The 17071-nt window shown below is 40.1% G+C and overlaps 1 protein-coding gene across 1 annotated transcript in view; it reads left to right on the top strand.

The window, feature by feature from the left end:
- Positions 1 to 17071, top strand: part of LOC128641805 (uncharacterized) — a 216811-nt gene that overhangs the window by 50951 nt on the left and 148789 nt on the right. Inside the window, exon 2 of the mRNA XM_053694344.1 lies at positions 445 to 567. The gene's annotated coding sequence lies outside the window, so the exon portion shown is untranslated. The remainder of the gene's footprint in view (positions 1 to 444; positions 568 to 17071) is intronic.

A 17071-nucleotide genomic window follows, 5' to 3' on the forward strand; every position in this document is an offset into this window, starting at 1 on the left:
GGACACCACCTACAAGTTCCACTCGCCTCAAAAAACCCAGAGCTCATATGCTAATTTATAAGCCCTTGGAGGCCACATCTTTTATCAGTGCATTTTGACAGTTTTTCACAGCTAGATAGTGATAGTTCATGTATGCCATATAATTAACACTGTGCTCACTCCCGTGGAGTTATTTATGAGTCAGCACTGATTGGCTAAAATGCAAGTCTGTCAAAAGATCTGCGATAAGGGGCAGTCTGCAGAATATTAGATACAAGGTGATCACAGAGGTAAATAGCATATTAAAATAACAGTGTTGGTTATGCAAAACTGGGGAATGGTTAATAAAGGGATTATCTATCTTTTTAAACAATAACAATTCTGGAGTAGACTGTCCCTTTAATGCATCTCTAATCTTATTCTAAACCTGCAATAGTTAATTTGGCATTTGTTTATAATCCACAGGCGATTTTACAGCAATACGACATGCAAATGAATTGAAGAGAATGGGAACATATCTGGTCACAACAAGTTGTTGGGCAAGGACTAACCTTCTGCTCTTTCTTTTATTGTCATTTGGACTAGCAGGTAAATTCTGTCTTTTGTTGGGGATGTAGACACAGCCTTTTTTTGTGCGCAATTTCTAAAACAGCAACTGCTACTAAGCATGTGCAGGAGTTATAAGCTATTATACATATGTGAATCTGTGACTGGCTAATAGCTGTCACATGATACAGGCATTAGGATGATTAAAGGGACAGTGTACTGTACAAGTTATTTACCCTTTAGTTTGTTTCCAACAATCATGCTGAAGTACTTGGAGAAAAATAGAGGATACTAATGGCACTGCAATTTTGTAAATTCAGGAATACCCTCTATAATGACCTATATATCTGCTTGTAAATAAATACTACTGTGCTGTAGGTTTTAAGGGTGCGGGGTACAGAACAATGAACCAAACTTAATCAGTATAAAACTGATGATAAAGTACACTTGGGTAGCACACACTATTGGCTTAAATTTAAAAAGCAAGGTAATTGTGAAGGAAAGAGCAAAAAAATGGAGATATAAAATGTAACCTTTATTAGGAAATTTATTTAAAAAAACACACTAAAACAAACATTTAAAATTACAAATGAATTGGGTCTGTATTGATCAATATCCAAAGGATGGGAGGTCTGAAGGATAATTAAATCGGAGGTGCAATTGGGCCTAGGATGTAGATTTTAATCAATAGTCCATCTCCTTTTATTTGCAATAACTGAGCTCTTATTTGCCTAACAACATAGCTAATAATATAGGTGCTATTATACACCTGACATAAACATACAGTATATAGTAGGTATACTAATATCCAGGCTATAGTTCATTGCAATGGTAAGGATAATACACCTTTGTTTTACTTGGCTTGCTTACTCAGGTTTTCACTGCTGATTGATACTTCCTCTGTGGAATGATTACAGGCTATAATACCTATAGAAATGCTGCAGTCCTTGAAACCTCTCTATATGTAACACAGGCTACGGTTTTTAAAAATAATGATACTCTTATATTACTGGTTAGTTATATCACATATGTTTAGCATTTAGAAGTTATGTAGCAAGCTACTATAATTATCGATCTATATACTTGACTGAAAGGCAAAATGAAACGCTAAGTTCCAGGCTCTCGGACTCCTTAAAATTTCTAAGCCCTTGAAGGCCACCTCTTCAGGGCATTTTGACAGTTTTTCACCACTAGAGGGTGTTAGTTCATGTGTTTCATATAGATAACACTGTGCTCATGCACGTGGAGTTCCTAGGAGTCAGCACTGATTGGATAAAATGCTAGTCTGTCAAAAGAACTGAAATAAAGGGCAGTTTGCAGAGGCTTAGATACAAGGTAATCACAGAGGTAAAAAGTATATTATTATAACTGTGTTGGTTATGCAAAACTAGGGAACGGGTAATAAAGGGATTATCTATCTTTTAAAACAATAAATATTTTGGTATAGACTGTCCCTTTAACAATCCTTTCATAATTGTTTCTTAGATAAACTTGAAACAAAAAAAAAATCTTACCATATCGACTATATGTAGTGCTATAACCATATGTGAGCTGCCAACTAAGGGTTTGCTTCCATTGAGCTGTAAAACATGAAGCCGTAAGCTACCGAAGTGGCCAACAGTTAAAAGTAGTTTATGGCTCCATTTTAGTGCCAGGTTTCCATTGAAATATGTTGCGCATTGTGTGCAGTTGCTCTTTTCGTGTAGGTGTAAGTTAACGTTGTGTTAAAACTTCCATCCGACGTCAGATTTCTTAAAAATCCATACATTTCTATGGTAACCCGACCACTACACTATAAAATTTAAGTTTAACGTCAGCGCTCCTTACCTGTGATCTCCTCTATAAATATAAAGAAACAAAGCAAAGATACACTTATTTATAATCAATACATATTTTTTAACTATAAGCAAATACAATTTTGTATTATAATAATCTTTTCCACTTTATTAATATTTGTAATATGTATTGCTGCCCTAGGCATAGGTCTAGTTTGAATTTTGTAGATGTGCTTGCATATATTTTTATATGTAAATACATACTGATATTCCCATAAGAACATAAGTGCAACTATTCCTATACATGGGACAGCAATAAATATTTCGTTTTTTTTTCTACATTGAAACACTTGCATTGTTTGCAAGTTTTATCATTTTATTGTGAAATAGATCTCAAAAGGCTTCTTTTTCCTCTTTAACACATAGTTAAACTGGGTGTAATTATTTTTAGATGTATCTACAGCCTACGGTTTGCGGTTGGAAACCTGTTATAAGTTATCGCGTAACGCCTTCTAATCATTTCTTTGGGACGCAAAAATATTTTCGGCAGCCGGACCCTGGCTGCTGATATTGGGGTATAACGTGCCTTCAGAAACAGTCTATAAACAAAATGACTTCCGATACCATGTTTATCTGTTTGAGACCTCGCGCAAACCAAATTACGGCTCAATGGAAACGAGCCCTAAATACTGACCAGAGGGAATTCTGCAGGTAGCTTATGCTCAATGGCTCTTGTTAACTAATACAGATGTTTGTTTATAATCAGGGTAGTCAATAGTTAATTACCTACAACATAAATGTTAATGATTAGAATTACTATGCTCTGTGATTACAGGAGGGGAATATAAAAAGGTTGGTGTCAGAGGTAGTGCACTAAATCTGTATATTTAAAGGGGATGTGAATCTCAAAATTAAACTTCAAAGGATAGGAAAGTCAAAAATAAATTTGTATGATTCAGAAAGAGCATGTCATTTTAATGCAATTTTACATTCACTTCTGTATTCAAATGTACTTTGTTCTCTTGGTATCATTTGTTTAAAAATAATATGTACATATCATACACTGCAGGGACCTAGCTGGTGAATGGTGCTTGCACACATTTCCCTCTTGTCTTTGGCTGACTTGATGTGTCCATCTAGCTCCCAGTAGTGCATTGCTGCTCCTTCAGCAAAAGGATACTAAGAGAATGAAGCAAATTTGATAGTAGAAGTAAAATGGAAAGTATGTTCTATCTGAATCATGAAAGAAAATACTTGTGTTTCATGTCCCTGTAAAGGTACATTGCTTTTGTTATTATTATTATTTTTTAAATAGTTTTTGTCCGCTTTCATGTCTCAAATAGTACATGCAATTTTAAAAGACTTTTCAATGTACTTCTATTATCAAATTTACTTTGTACGTTTAGTATCCTTTGTTGAAGAGCATGCCTAGATTAGTTAAAGGAACACTGAACCCAAATTTTTTCTTTCGTGATTCAGATAGAGCATGCAATTTTAAGCAACTTTCTAATTTACTCCTATTATCACATTTTCTTTGTTCTCTTGCTATCTTTATTTGAAAAAGAAGGCATCTAAGCTTTTTTTTTTGGTTCAGACTTTGGACAGACTTTTTAATTGGTGGATGAATTTATCCACCAATCAGCAATGACAACCCAGGTTGTTTACCAAAAATGGGCAGGCATCTAAACATACATTCTTGCATTTTAAATAAAGATACCAAGAGAATGAAGAAAATTTGATAATAGGAGTAAATTAGAAAGTTGCTTAAAATGTCATGCTCTATCTGAATCACAAAAGAAAAAAATTAGGTTCAGTGTCCCTTTAAGGAGCGAACTCTGGTCTTGAGTAATGTCAACAGTGAGTTCAAGACGTGTGTGTGCTTCTGGGCATGCCTAGAGCTCAGGGACACCCTTAGCATTTATGGGCCCCTGTGCAAGACAAAATTGCAGGGCCCCACATCCCAGCACTCTTATTCCCCTCCCCCTGTATGCACTGTCCCAATATTCAGTGTTACCTTTATAAAGAATCACAGTATATATTACACATCCTGATACCATAAATATTTCTTCATAAACTAAATACAGTATATACATTGAACCTTCTCATACCCTCACCCCTGGCACGGGGCCCTGGGCGGGTGCCCCTCTCGCCTGCTAGATCTACCGTGAAAAGAGTAGTGTAAAATCATATCAATAATTCACCTATACACACAGAGAAGTTGTTTGTTTAGTTGTCTGACAGAATCCTTTATCTTTTAAAAACAGTGCAACTCTCGGCAGGGCCCTCTACCCATTTGATCCCTATAAATGTTATCTTATATACCGCCTATGTTTATAGCACTGTGGAATCTGTTGGCGCTCTGCAAATACCTGATAATAATAATAATAATAATTAAAAGAGACAGTGCAAACAAACAATTGCCAAAGGACAGGTACTCATTCTTGGAAAAGAGGGCACTGTCTTTTTATGTGCACCTTTTCTAAGGCACTAACTCCTACTAAGCAGTTCACAGCTATATGTGTATGAGTCTATGATTGGCTGATGACTGTCACATGATACAGGGAACAGAGAAATAAAGAGAACTTTGAAATATGGTCAGGAAAAAAAAACTACTGTTGAGTGCTGCTGCATTGTCTTTTCATTGCACATTTGTTGACCATACAATTTTCTTGTATGAACTGATCCTTTAATAAAACGAAAAATCTTCTAATAAAAGCCCCACACATTTTTATTAGTGAAGAGATACAAAAACCTAATTCCCTCCCCATATATATTACTTTATAGCTATAAACTGCCTGTAGTTAAAGTGTTATTGCATTGTCTTTTTATTATGGAGTTATTAGTTATGCAATTATTCTGTCTTCATATCTAAGAAGAGTTTTGCAAATAAAAATGCAGCCTTATTATGTCAAATAAATATATAGTGTTTCCTTTAATTGATTTCCCATTCCCCAAGAACAAACAGAACCTTGCTAACCAATCACAAACTAGTACACATATATAGGATTTGTTGTTTGCAGATGTGCATTTAAAGGGATAATCTACATGTTTTTTTTTTTTTTTAAAATGTTTAAAAAGATAGATAACGCCTTTACTACCTTAAAAGGGCCTTTTGTAGGGCATTGCCCTAAAGAAATCGTAAGCTACCCATTGCTTGTATGGGCATTGCCCTAAATAAATCAGCTCTTTTACCTGTAAAAAAATACAAAGTCCCCCCAACAGTAAAACCCACCACCCAAACAACCCCCCAAAATAAAAAAAACCTAACTCTAAAATAAACCTAAGCTACCCATTGCCCCTAAAGGGGCATTTGTATGGGCATTGCCCTTAAAATGGTATTTAGCTCTTTTGCATTGCCCTTAAAAGGGCATTTGGCTTCTTTTCAAAGCCCAAACCCTAATCTAAAAAAACCCACCCAAAAAAAACCCCCAAAAAAACCTAACACTAACCCCAGAAGATCTACTCACGGTTTCTGAAGTCCGGACATCCAGGCAGCGAGAAGTCTTCATCCAGGCAGCGAAGTCTTTATCCATCCCGGGGGCTTCTTCTATCTTCATCCCGGCGGCATGGAGGGGAGTCATCCTGGAAGCTAATCCCATCCAGCGTGGAGCGTCCTCTTCATATGGTCGCCGCTGTACACTGAAGTTGAATACAAGGTAACCGTTTCAAAATGGCGTCCCTTGCATTCCTATTGGCTGATTTGATTCTTCAAATTCAAATCAGCCAATAGGATGAGAGCTACTGAAAGCCTATTGGTTGTTCAAATCAGCCAATAGGATTTCAGTAGCTCTCATCCTATTGGCTGTTTTGAACAGCCAATAGGATTTCAGAAGCTCTCATCCTATTGGCTGATTTGAATTTGAAGAATCAAATTAGCCAATAGGAATGCAAGGGACGCCATTTTGAAACGACTACCTTGCATTCAACTTCAGTGTACGGCGGCGACCATATGAAGAGGACGCTCCGTGCAGGATGGGATTAGCTTCCAGGATGGCTCTGCTCCACGCCAGGATGAAGATAGAAGATGCCCCCGGGATGGATGAAGACCTCGCCTCCTGGATGAAGACTTCTCACCGCCTGGATGAATAGTTTATCGGTGTTAGTGTACTTTGTAACACTTTAGTTATGAGATTAGTGAAACATTTTTGTTACACAAAATCCATAACAACTGCTCTCAGATGGCTGTATGGATTGTGTCGGTATAGGATGTAACGCAAGCTTTTTAGCCTGAACGCATAACCTGTAATACCGGCGCTATGAAAATCCCACACAAAAAGGTCATTTTTTTGAGTGGGGGATTGACGTTGCGTTACAGGCTAAAATGCTTGTGGTATAGCTATACTGACACGACTCCCAATAGTGCGTTCCTGCTTTTACGCTGAACTTGCCATTTTTGTTAGCTATAAAAGCCGCAACGCAAAACTCGTAATCTAGGTGATTGTGCTGATTTTCAGGCTCATAACCAAGCCCCACACTTTTAGATGTATACTGATGTATACAGACTTCAGACTGCTTCTGTTTGTATAATGGGTATATTCATATGCAGGGAAGGGGGGTGGTTTAGGTTCTTCTATCAGCCCCTTTTAGTGGGTGTCCCAGGCTTATCTCATTAACAGTGTTAAATGGGGAGTTTCTAAGTATGGTTTTAAAAGGTTTTACACTGGATTTTTACATCAGTATCTGTTCATATTCTTATTTATAGTAGTGTCTATGAATGGTGTATACTGCCCCTTTAATGATTACTATTACTAAGCTCTGTGTGATTGGAAGAGGGGAATATAAATGCTGGTCTCCAATTTATTTCAGCAGGAAATGTGACTCATTTGTAAGAAATGTATCATTATACTTTAAGGCTTGAATACAGTTTTGTACTATAGAGCTAAAATATGTTTTTTTTAAAAAATCTGTTCTTTGCTGAAGAATGTTTTTGTACTTGTGGAAGCTTGTCGCTGTGCATCAATATAGTAATGTTAATTGGCATCAGCTAGTGAGAAATATGTTCCTATTGGTTTATTGTGAACAAATATGCATTTCCTGCCTCAAAATTAATGTAAACAATTCAAAGGAATTATGTTTATTTCTTTACATTCAATTGTTATGTTTTCATATCGATCATGGAATTATTTTGTTACTAGTCCACTCAAATATATAAATATATACATACACGTGTGTATAAAAAAGTACTCTCACTAACAAATTTGGATCAGCAACCAGGGTGCTGGTAAAAGTCAAATAGAACGGACTCACTATATTTTAGCCAACAAAATAAAGCTTTCATTCCAGGTGGTGTGTGTGTGTGTGATATATATATATATATATAATTCCAAATAATAGATCCGCACTCACTGGACTTTCAAAAAACAATAGTTTATTGTGTACAGTGACGTTTCGGGGAGCCAACTGTCCCCTTCATCAGACCAAACCTGGTATCTTTAGAGGTGAGAGTGCAAATCCCTATGAACTTTCGTGTGTGTATATATATATATATATATATATATCCATAAAGAAGGAAAGCACTCACTGGACTTGTTCCCATAAAACATAGCTTTAATTTCAGCCTTTAAAATTCCATAATGTTTTGGGCACTGGTACGATCCCTTTGTCAAAAGGCACTCAAAAGCCACCCAGTGTATCCCAACATCATATCCTTATCCATTATATACCCCACAGCTCATTAATCCTAATGATACTTAGCCAATACAGCTGCTGGCGCTCACATCCACACCACTGTTGCATCGCCGTGACGTCATCAAGATGCGCCACGTCCTGATTCGTCCGATTACACTGACATGGGAGGTGTCAGCAGAAACAGCTGATTGTCAAAACAAAAAGACCAGTGATCGTGTCATTACATCTAAACAAAAGATTGCATATGTATTCATCTACATTATCTCATGATGGGTATATTGATAATAAAAGTTCCAAATGGAGTATGATAGAATCATGTTACAGAGGGTCAGGATGGAGGATGTTACTTTCGCCATAATAACCGTCATCCAATATTGTAAGGAGATAGGAAGGGATTTCCCATTGTGTCATTAGGACACATATTACTCTTCTTCTTCACTGATCCCATATCTGGATATGACTGATGAGGGATATTATTTTAACATATTCCCTTGTCTTCAGAGACTAATGATGAAAAATGCTGGAATCCATCTGTGTATACAGACCCCTCAGTGTCATTGTGTCAGAGAGACACAGATGGATTCCAGCCTTTTTCTTCATTAGTCTCTGACTTAATGTACATACTGAATACATATGCAATCTTTTGTTTAAATGTAATGATACGCTCGTCTGTCTTTTTGTTTTGACAATCAGCTGTTTCTGCTGACACCTCCAACGTCAGTGTAATCAGATGAATCAGGATGCGGTGCGTCTTGATGACCTCATGTTGACGCGACAGTGGCGTGGGTGTGAGCGGCAGCAGCTGTATTGGCTAAGTATCATTAGGATTATGGATATGGTGTTGAGATATGCTGGTTGTTTATTGAGTGCCATTTGACAAAGGGATCGGACTAGTGCCCGAAACGTTATGGAATTTTAAACGCTGAAATAAAAGCTATGTTTTATGGGAACAAAGTCCAGTAAGTGCTTTCCTTCTTTATGGATATTTACAACCCCTGACAGCACCTTGACTAAGGAGTGCAGATCTTACTGTACCAATTGGCCACTTTATTAGGTACACCTTGCTAGCACCGGGTTGGACCCCCTTTTGCCTTCAGAATTGCCTTAATTCTTTGTGACATAGATTCAACAAGGTGTTGGAAACATTTCTCAGAGATTTTGGTTCATATTGACATGATAGCATCACGCAGTTGCTGCAGATTTGTCGGCTACACAGCCATGATGCGAATCTCCCGTTCCACCACATCCCAAAGGTGCTCTATTGGATTAAGATCTGGTGACTGTGGAGGCCATTGGAGTACAGTGAACTCATAGAGGCCCATTTATCAAGCTCTGAATGGAGCTTGAGGGCCCGTGTTTCTGGCGAGTCTTCAGACTCGCCAGAAACAGCAGTTATGAAACAGCGGTGTAAAGACTGCTGCTCCATAACCCTGTCTGCCTGCTCTGAGCAGGCTGACAGGAATCGCCACAATTCAACCCGATCGAGTAAGATCAGGTTGATTGACACCTCCCTGCTGGCGGCCCATTGGCCGCAAATCTGCAGGGGGCGGCGTTGCACCAGCAGCTCTTGTGAGCTGCTGGTGCAATGCTGAATACGGAGAGCGTATTGCTCTCCGCATTCAGCGATGTCTGTCGGATCAGGTCCGACAGACATTTGATAATTCGGCCTCATTGTCATGTTTAAGAAACCAGTTTGAGATGATTTGAGCTTTGTGACACAGTGTTTTATCCTGCTGAAAGTAGCCATCAGAAGATGGGTACACTGTAGTCATAAATGGATGGAAATGGTCAGCAACAATACTCAGGTAGGCCATGCTCAATTGGTACTATGGGGCCCAAAGTTTGCCAAGAAAATATCCCCCACACCATTACACCAGCACCACCAGCCTGAACCGTTGATACAAGACAGGATGGATCCATGCTTTCATGTTGTTTACGCCAAATTCTGACCCTACCTTCTGAATGTCGCAGCTGAAATTGAGACTCATCAGACCAGGCAAAGTTTCTCCAATCTTCTATTGTCCAATTTTGGTGAGCCTGTGCGAATTGTAGCCTCATTTTCCTGTTCTTAGCTGACAGGAGTGGCACCCGGTGTGGTCATCTGCTGCTGTAGCCCATCTGCTTCAAGGTTCGACGTGTTGTGCATTCAGAGATGGTATTCTGCATACCTTGGTTGTAATGAGTGGTTATTTGAGTTACTGTAGCCTTTCTATCATCTCAAACCAGTCTGCCCATTCTCCTCTGACATCAACGTCCACACAACTGCCGCTCACTGGATGCGTGAAAATCCCCGTAGATCAGCATTTTTTTAAATACTCAGACCAGCCCGTCGGGCACCAACAACCATACCACGTTCAAAGTCACTTAAATCCCCTTTCTTCCCCATTCTGATGCTCAGTTTGTGTTACCAAGCAATTGAATAGGTGTACCTAATAAAGTGGCCGGTGAGTGTGTGTATGTGTATGCACGTATATATGTATGTGTATATATGTATATATGTGTGTGTGTGTGTGTGTATATGTATATATGTGTGTGTGTGTGTGTGTGTATATGTGTGTGTATATATATATATATATATATATATATATCTATATATATACTCTCCTTTCTTAGTTCTTTCCATGTACAGAGTAGAGAGGTTTTCTTTCCTTGGTCGACTCTCAAGGGTTAAAGTAGTGATGGCCCTTCTTTCAGGCATGTTTTGTTTGAATGCCTCATTGACTTGCACGTGGATGATATTTGATGCCTTTTAAAATCCTTTTATCATGTAGTTAGAGGGTATCAGGGGCCAATGCAAATTGTCACCTCTATTAACCTTTTTGTTGTTGGATGGCTCCAGCCTGCACCTCCTCCTTCCATGTGATATGGTTAATGGAGGTCATGTTGGGCGCATGGAGATGACATCATCTCACATGCATGGGAATTATTCTGGTCTCGCTGCCACTCGCACGGTAACTCCGCTATACGAAAGCTTTTCACACACATTGGGTAGCGCTCGTATTACAAGTTCAAAGTAAAAGTTTTGCTCGCACGCTAACCTGATGTGCTCAAAAAGTTAGAATATTGTGACAGCGTTAACATACCTCCCCATAGAAGTCAATGGAGCAAGAAAGTGGAAAAAAACAAACAACCCACTCTTACGCAAAACCAATTGCATATTCTCATATGCGCTAACCCGACATGAAAATATGAATATTTAACATTCCAATGTTCTTCACATAGAAGAATATGTTATATTTATTCATAAATAAATATTTCTACATACTGTATATCTGATGTTATTTTGGTACAATATATATATATATATATATATATATATATTGCGGGTAAAGTCAGATACTGGCTAATCCTAGCATTACCCGGGTAAACCTGATATTACCCAATCGGCTGTGGGTAAAGCCTAATGTAATCTCAGAGTGCATTACTGTAATTCACACATCTTCCCTATCTTTTTTGCCTCCGCCTGGGGGGTTCAAGGAGGGGGGGCGTAGGTTCACTTTGGGTGGATGCCAGAGGATCAGCGGGGCTCCTTCCTTTAACCCCCTAGGCAGAGGCAAAAAAAATTGTGTAGATGGGGGAATTACATAACGTCAGGCTTTACCCATAGCAGCTTGGGTAATGTCAGGTTTACCCGGGTAATTCTAGGATTAGCCGGATCTCTGACTTTACCCGTAACATATTCTGCTATGTACAGAACATTGGAATGTGATTTTAATTTTCGATGCTCCATTGGGGGCTTTGTGGGCAATGTCTTAAGTTCGGATCGCGAGCAGGGTACTGGGTTCTCATTTGCCTTCGGGTGTTGGTTGCTCCCTTGCCTGTGTGTGTAGCACGTATTAATGCTTGCCTACGAGATTTCTGTGCGATCCAAGTGCCCTGGGTGCTGGATCTTAGACCATTAAGGAAGTCCTCTGTGACTTTGGGTTTGATGTTATTGCTAGATCGCAAAGTCTACGGACCTTAGAGGTGTGTTCCTTCTTTTAGGAGGCAGCTTAGGATTTATATGGAAGTTGGATCTTTGTTTGATTCCTTTTTCGAGGACCCTGACCCAGGTCCGTGTCTCTCCTTGGATGGGTGTGGACGGTTCAATCTCACACTAGATGTTAGTGGTCCTGCGGGCCTCTCTCCGTAGAGGCTGGGGCTCTGTGAGAGATGCCTCGTTTTGTGGCTTAGGCTTTAGGTTCCTCTGACGTTTCCATACTGGTCTTCTGGTGCATTTACACTGTTCCTATAGACTCCAGGTATCCTCACCTGGGTTGGCGATATGGCCGAGGGGTCTCGCCTTTATGGTAGGGTAGGTTTCCATTTTTTATTTTCCTTCTCTTCTGGAGTGGGGGTAGGGTTCTCTGGGTTCGGAGTTACCTTAGTGTTTGGAGCGACCTGTGGGTCTTGCCTTGTAAGGGTCTTTTCCCTTCTTGTGTTCCAGAATCCTGGAAGAGGAATTGCGATGTAGTGACTGGTTCCTCCGTTCCTGTATCGGGAGGATGAGGGTTTGTTCCCTATGGGGCTCCTGCTATATGTTGGATCCTGATATATGGATGCTGAGGGTCTGAGGGCCTTCTTCCCTTGGGAAGTGTTCTTTGGTTTTAGAGAAGACAGCCATGTAGAGGGTTTCGTACCCGAGCACAATGTCTATCCTGACTCATGGTAGCATACCGTTTGTTGTAACGGTCAGCGGTTTAACTGGGGGCTTTGTTCCTACGTTGACCCTTGACCTCTTCCGGAAGTCTGGGATTCTTGTCTTTGGTCTTGACTAGCCTTTGTGTTGGGACCATTATCCTAGAGGGAAGATTTGGGGTCGGTTACTCTATGCAGGGTTGACAGTTTTTTCTAGATTTGGTTCTCTCCTTTGTGGAAGGTCTTGGATGTCCTCCTCTTTTCCACTGGCATTTGGTGCTGGGAGGGGGTGCTCGATATTCAGAGGGCTGTGAGCCCTTGAAAGGTTTGCAGTTGAACCCAACTACAGCTATTGCCCTTTGAGGATGTAACCAGCTACGGCTAATTGCACTTTGACTGGGTGTTAGCAAGCTTTGAAATGCCTTCAGTTTTTGTGTTTAGCAACAGTGAGTCAGCTTTGTACTTGGAAGTTGGCCATTTGGAGTTCCTGTTCAGATGGTGGGTGTTCCTTCTGGAAAACTCTTTACTAGCTGCTGGGATAGTTATCATATTTTTGCTGTCTCTGCTGTCTAGCTTGTAGATCTAGATCTGATATGAGGCATCAGGGAACACATGGTTTTCCTGGAATACCTTTGGTTATGGTACAGGGTCAGGGATATGAGGGAGTTCCTTGAGTCCTTTTCGGGACATGTTTCCCTGTGTATGGATCTTTTTTTCTTTGGTCCTTGTGTTTCTAGGGAGTTCGTCTCCCTGGGTGTTGCTATTGTACGACAACCATGGGTTGTTCTATGTTCTGCAGAGTGGAATGATCCTTTGGATTTTCTTGTGATTCCGTTCCCCTTTTTGGGGGAAGATAGCGGTCCTTGTCTTGGCTGGGTACCTTCATGGGAGTTGTGATCCACGGGGCTGACTCCTCGGAGGTTGTTTGGGTTTGACGGACTCTGGGACTGAGTGGTTTAGTTCAGCTTTGCCGGTGGTGTAACTAATGTGCAGTTAACTGGGCTTTGGGTTTTCACCCGTCTATACTTTTTAGGGTGTCAAGTAATCAGGCTGTGGTGCCTTTCGAAGGAGCCGCATTTTTCACCCACCCGTTGTTTGCATTCAGTGTCCTCTAGCTTGGGTATTCTTTTGCCAAAAGTAATGAATGCAGCTGTGGACTCTTCCCTTTTAAAAATAAAAACATAAATTATGCTTACCTGATAATTTCATTTTCTTCTGAAGGGAAGAGTCCACAGTTCCCGCCCGTGTTTTTATCTATGAGGCGGCTGTCATTTTTTGTTCTTCTGGCCCCTTTTTTCACCCTGATATTTCTCCTACTGTTACTTGTTCCCTTGGCAGAATGACTGGGGGATGAGGGAAGTGGGGGAGGTATTTAAGCCTTTGGCTGGAGTGTCTTTGCCTCCTCCTGGTGGCCAGGTTCTGTATTTCCCAAAAGTAATGAATGCAGCTGTGGACTCCTCCCTTCAAAAGAAAATTAAATTATCAGGTAAGCATAATTTATGTTTTTGTAATGTATTTTTGATATGTTTTGTGACACTGTGAAAAATTTAACCAAACCTCTAAAGTCGCTGTAAGCATTCTAGTGATCGTGTTTACTTTCAACTCGTAATACTAGAGGTTAGCCCGACAAGCGCAAACACCCTTGATAAACCCCTTATATAAGGGGCAAGATTACATATACGGCGCAGTTTTCAGCGCAAGCGCTGAAACCCACACCACCCGTAATTTCACCTCGCATATTGGGCTATTACATATAGGGCGCCAGTAGTTCATAAAGTGTCGTAAGTTGGATAAACTAGCGATGTCCAGAAATGAGCGTAAATACAAATTTCTGGAGTCGCTAGTGACTTACAGCACTTTAGAAACTGCCGGCGCCTAAGAAAAAAAAAAAATATATCAAATCTCCCGTAAAGGTCTAACCGGCCTCCCAAAAATAAGCCTGACATGTAAAACCTCTATATCCGCCATCAAACCCACATCGGAACTAATAAAAGTATTACCCCACAACCGACAACCCTCCAACAATGCAATATGCCTAATTAAACTATTAACCCCTATATCCACCATCAAACCCACACCGCAAGTAATAATTAAACTATTAACCCCTATATCCGCCATCAAACCCACACCGCAAGTAATAAATAAATTAGTAACCCCTATATCCACCATCAAACCCACACTGCAAGTAATAACTAAAGTATTAACCCCAACATCGCAAACTACCTATTAAAACTATTAACCCCTAATCCACCATTAACCCACAACGCAAACTACCTATTAATGTATTAACCCCTAAACCGCCAAAGCCCACAACGCAATAAACCTATTAAAGTATTAACCCCAAAACCGCCAAAGCCCAAAAGGCAAATAAAGAATTTGAAGAATCAAATCAGCTAATAGGAATTGAAGGGATGTCATTTTTAATCGCGTACCTTGAATTCACTATCCAGTGTACTGCGGCGATCATACAAAGAGGATCCTCCACACTCCATGGCTCCGCGGTTGCCGGTCTTCAGTTCCAGGGTAGCCGGTCTTCAGCTCCGCGGTCACCAGTCTTCAGCTCCGCCCTCCGCTCCGCTCCAAATTGTTCCTGGAAAGAAAGAAGAGGTCGCCGCTTGGAAGAAGTTTTCCCCAATTGGAACAGAATCTTGTCCGCTGAACTTCCTGGGGGTTAGACTTAGGTTTTTTTTTTGTTTTTTTTGGGGGGGGAGTATTTAGATTAGGGTGGGCACTTTGAAAAAGAGCTAAATGCCCTTTTAAGGGCAATGACCAAACAAATGCCCTTTTCAGGGCAATGGGTAGTTTAGGTTCTTTAGTGTTAGGTTCTTTTATTTTGGGGGGTTTGGTGGGTGGGGGGTTTTACTGTTAGGGGGAACTCTGTGTATTTTTAATGTAAAAGAGCTGTTTATCTTGGGGCAATGCCCTGCAAAAAACCCTTTTAAGGGCTACTGGTAGTTTATTCTTAGATTAGGGGTGTTTTTATAATTTTTTAAAATTTGATCATTTTGTGTTTTTTTTTATAATTTTTTAAAATTTGATAATTTTGTTTTTTATTTTCTGTAATCTTAGAACAGTCTACACCAGAATTTATATTTTGAGTAGACTGTCCCTTTAATTTATACTTAGTTTTTTGTTTTGTTTTGTTTTTTAAAGTAGTGTTAGTTTTTTTTATTTTAATAGTTAGTAACTTTAGTATTTTGTAATTTGGGTTCATTTATGGGGTGTTAGGTTAGGGGGCTTAGTAATTTAATTCTTTATTTGCGTTGTGGGCTTTGGCGGTTTAGCGGTTAATACTTTAATAAGTTTATTGCGTTGTGGGCATTGGTGGTTTAGGGGTTAATACTTTAATAGGTAGTTTGTGTGGTGGGTTTTAGTAGCGGTCAGATTTCTACTCTGGGGTTTTGATTCCTCATAGATCCATCCTTTTTTCTTTGGAAAGGTCTGAGACTCTTGTCGTCGGTCTTTCACTAGCCTTAGGCTGAGACCGTTATCCTGGAAGGAAGGCTGGGGATTAGTTTGCTTTTGCAGTATGGACCATTTACTTGTATTGCATCTGTCCTCCCCTTTGATTGGTGGACTCTTAGTGCCCATCTCTATCCGGGACACTCTCGGATTCAGAATCAGCACATAAACAGAGCCCAGAGGATACGGTCCTAACAGATGCACTGACCCAGGCGCGCACAAACGTGAGAGATTTTTTACACCTAGATCAACAGAAGCAGACATTAGCGCTTAAGCAGTATTATTATACACACGGGAACAAATCTGGTCGCTTACTGGCCAGATCACTTCAGCGCAAGCGTTTGAAATCCTACATTCTTAATATGACGGATAAAGAAGGAAACACTAAGACAGACAGCCCTGACCCCACATCTCGTAAAATTATTCAACACTAACCAGGCAAACCTCCCACAAGACCGGAAAACTTCAGACCAATATCTTTACTTAACGTAGACGTAAAGCTGTACGCAAGAATCTTAGCAGATAGACTCAACAAGGTTCTGACCAAATTGGTGGCTCCGGATCAAGTTGGGTTTGTGCCTGGAAGGGAGGCAAAGGACAACACGCTACGAACATTGCAACTGATCTCCCATGCCCGTAAATCCCAGATCCAAATGATACTGGTCTCCACAGATGCCGAGAAGGCCTTTGATAGGGTCAGTTGGGGCTTTCTCTGCTCTGTCTTAAAACAGATGAATATTAGTGACACCTTTATCTTAAAAATTTTCTCCTTATACACTAGAACTACCGCTAGAGTGAGGGTAAACGACATTCTGTCGGATTCATTTTCTATCACTAACGGGACGAGACAGGGTTGCCCTCTATCCCCAATTTTGTTCGCTCTGTCGGTCTAAGCCCTAGCACACAAGATCAGGCTTAACCCTAGGATTTCTGGTATCAAGGTTAATAACTCAGAACACAAATTAGCCTTATATGCCGACGATATTTTGTGCACGCTGTCAAATCCCGAAATCTCACTACCAGCACTCCTAACGGAATTTGAAGAGTATGGTAGATTTTCTTAC

Source organism: Bombina bombina, chromosome 11, assembly GCF_027579735.1.
Source record: "Bombina bombina isolate aBomBom1 chromosome 11, aBomBom1.pri, whole genome shotgun sequence".
Lineage (NCBI taxonomy): Eukaryota > Metazoa > Chordata > Amphibia > Anura > Bombinatoridae > Bombina > Bombina bombina.